At 39.3% G+C, this 3,751-nt stretch overlaps 1 pseudogene; it reads left to right on the top strand.

The window, feature by feature from the left end:
• The first annotated feature begins 998 nt into the window (after positions 1-998).
• On the top strand, positions 999-3,140 carry LOC122428751 (annotated as a pseudogene).
• The last annotated feature ends 611 nt before the right edge of the window (positions 3,141-3,751 follow it).

Genomic DNA, 3,751 nt, shown 5'->3' with positions numbered 1-3,751 from the left:
GAAAACCATCATGAGCCTTCAGCAAGTTGAAAATATTTTTGCCGGTGGAGGATGTGCAATATTGTGAGAATTACCAAAATGTGACAGAGACATGAAGCGAGCAAATACTTTTGGAAAAACAACACCCATAGACTTGCTAGACACAGGGTTGTCACAGACTGTTAATATCTAAAAACTGTAATACAGTGAAACAAGGTGTGTCTGTATTCATTCGATAGAATAGTACACAGCAATGAGATGAACAAATTGTAAGTACCAGGATAAATTTACAAACATAAAATTGAACAACAGACGCCAAGAACATATTCTGTATGATTTCATGTGTGTGAAATTCAGAAGACACTTAAAACTATAGTGTTTAGGAATACAAGTTTAAGAAAGCATTTACCATACAAGGCATGATAATGATTACCTTTTTGGGATAGTAATTAAAAGGTAGTACTGTTACCAAACTTGCAAAAATAAAAATATCATATGGAAATACTGTAAACAATTGTATGCCAACAAATTAGACAGTTTAGAGGGAAAAATTCCTAGAAATACAAGTTACCAAAACTGACTCAAGAAAAAAAATAGAAAATTTGAGTAGACCTATAACAAAAAGAATGAAATAGTAATTTAAAGACTTCCCACAAAGCAAAGCTCAGAATTAGACAACTTAACAGGTGAATTTTATCAAAGACTTAAATAGGAATTAATAGCAACCCTTCACAAACTTTTCCAAAAAATAAAGGGAGAAGGAACTCATTCTATTGGGTCAGTGTTACCCAGATACCAAAATCAGTCAAAGATATCAAAAGAAAAGAAAAGTCCCATGTCCCACGTGCTTCCCTGATCCACATCAGAAGTGCAGCCAACAGATCACACAACTAGAATCTAGAGCACAAAGTGCAGAAGTCAGAGCATACATTCTGGCTCTGCCCTGCCCCCACAGACCTCCCCTCTTCCTTCTACAGTCTAGGGGCTGAGAACCCTTGCACCCTGTACTCTCTACAGCCATGGAGAACCTCTACTACCTTGGGAACCTGTATAAGAAAGCAATATTGAGCAATAACATGCAGAACTGGGAGAGGCAGGGGGCAAATAAAGACACCTATCAAGCTCACTACATTGACAGAAACAAGGGCCAGGTGGTAGAAACCAGAGGAGGCTTTTGTGGTTGCAGAGTTTCACTGACAGGTTTATCTGGAGCATGAAAGACCACAGTGGGTATGGTTTTGGAGGAGTACTTGGCTTGCCAGGATATCATGCTACACTTTGGATGGTGACAACATTCATCAAGGTCTCAATAAAAACCTTGGCTTTAGTCTTGAACAGAGATGAGAATGTTTGATGAGTTGCAGAAGTTACTAAGCTATTTACAGGTGCTGGCTTAGTATGCATCACATGTTTTATATTACCTTATACTCGAGATCTTGGGCTCCAAAATCACTGCACATTGTGACTGCAGTCACGAAATTAAAAGACACTTGCTCCTTGGAAGGAAAGCTATGACAAACCTAGACAGCATATTAAAAAGTAGAGACATCACTTTGCCAACAAAGATCTGTATATTCAAAGCTATGGTTTTTCCAGTAGCCATGTACCAATATGACAGTTGGACCATACAGAAGGATGAGAGCTGAAGAATTGATACTTTTCAATTGTAGTGCTAGAGAAGACTCTAGAGTCCCTTGGACAAGAAGAAGATCAAGTAAGCCAATCCTAAAGGAAATCAACTCTGAACATTCACTAGAAGGACTGATGCTGAAGCTGAAGCTCTATACTTGGACCACCTGATGCCAAGAGCTGACTCACTGGAAAAGACCCTGATGCTGGGAAAGATTGAAGGCAAAAGGAGAAGGGGGTGGCAGCGGATTAGATGGCTGTATAGCATTACCAACTCAATGGACATGGATTTGGGCGGACTTCAGGAGATAGTGAGACAGGGGAACCTGGTGAACTACAGTCCATAAGATAGCAAAGAGTCAAACACAACTTAGCAACTGAACAACAACAGCAACCATACTCAAGATCACCAAACTGCATGGCAAATTCCTGAGGGTGTGTTTGCCTTTTTTTTTTTTTTCTGAAGTATTTGTTGATGCTTCCCTGTATGTTTATGAACAGAGCTATTAAAGGACTCTAACAAAAAGCACAGGCTAGAGAATTAAAGATTTCATTGGAATCAGTCCTGAATATAAAAAATCAAAGGCCCCTGAACTGATGCTAAAAATAGACATTATAGAAATGATTGTGTGCAGTAAGAGTTATGGAACTTCTCTGGGAACAGGGTGTTGTACCTGTGACATCCTGTGTGTGCCAGAATATAAACTTCATTTGGCAAAAACATATGGACAAAAATTACAGCTTTAAAAATTAATAAAGTGGATATGCAGTGACTATAGGTTTTGGCAGAAGGTTGGCCCAGCCCGTTGAATGGTTTTATGAGAGAGAAGCAGAACTTGCAATGCTTTCATTTTGATTGTCTTCTGGATGGGGGTGTCATTTTAATTTGTCAGTGCCTGTAGTTCTGACAGCTACTCAAGAAGATAAATGCTGGACATCTGGACAGCATTTCCTCTGATGTAGAAGGGTCACTGTTTGGCTCTTCTTTACAATACTGAGCTTTTTTTTTTTAACACAGGAAAAAAGAGCACTGTGTTAGACAGGAAGGAACAGCATTCAGGACCACTGCTACATCAAGATTGTTTTAGAGAAAGGAGATTGGCTGATAGAAGGAGACCTTCAAGTCTTTGACCAAATTTTTTGGAATGAATGATCTTGATCAGTATTCCACTCTTACTGAGCTAAAGCGGATGTTTAAAGACATGAATGCTGATACTGTCTTTGTATTTAATTACAAAACCTAGTGTACAATGGACATGCTCTTTTAATGTGGGGTACTCAAAAGCAACTTCTAGAGAGGGCCTACAGATTCCTTGTCTTTCTCCTTCACCCTGTTGGTGGCTGGACAAAAGATAATAATGTTCCTTTTATGTGCCACATGAAGCAGCAAGCTGTACTGCTGGAGGAAGAAGTCATGAATCCTGAAACAACAGTGGGGGCCATTTTCTATCAAGCATGCTGGGCCAAATGTGGTCCAATAGCATTGCAGAACACTGATGGTTTCAAGAGTCAATGTTTATACTGTTAAATGAGACTGTGGGCATATCTCATCCAGAAAACAGAGAAGGGTCTTTAAGAGCCAACTCACTGTAGCAATTGCAGCAAGAAAAAGAAATGCAAGAAGGCAAAATGGTTGTCTGAGGAGGCCTTACAAATAGCTGAGAAAAGAAGAGAAGCTAAAGGCAAAGGAGAAAGGGAAAGATAAACCCAACTGAATGCAAAGTTCCAAAGAATGGCAAGGAGAGATAAGAAAGCCTTCCTAAGTAAACAATGCAAAGAAATGAAGGAAACAATAGAATGGGGAAGACTAGAGATCTTTTCAAGAAAATTATAGATACCAAGGAAATATTTCATGCAAAGATGGGCACAATAATGGACAGAAATAGCAAGGACCTAACAAGCAAAAGAGAGTGTGGCAAGAATACACAGACGAACTATACAAAAAAAGGTCTTAATGACCCAGATAACCATGATGGTATGGTCACTCACCTAGAGCCAGACATGCTGGAGTGTGAAGCTAAGTGGGCCTTCAGAAGCATTACTCAAATAAAACTACTAGTGGAGGTGATGGAATTCCATCTGAGCTATTTCAAATTCTAAAAGATGATGCTGTGAAAGTGCTGCACTCAATATGCCAGCAAAT

The sequence above is a fragment of the Cervus canadensis genome, chromosome 2, assembly GCF_019320065.1.
Source record: "Cervus canadensis isolate Bull #8, Minnesota chromosome 2, ASM1932006v1, whole genome shotgun sequence".
Classification (NCBI taxonomy): domain Eukaryota; kingdom Metazoa; phylum Chordata; class Mammalia; order Artiodactyla; family Cervidae; genus Cervus; species Cervus canadensis.
This window is presented reverse-complemented; position numbering and strand designations above follow the sequence as displayed.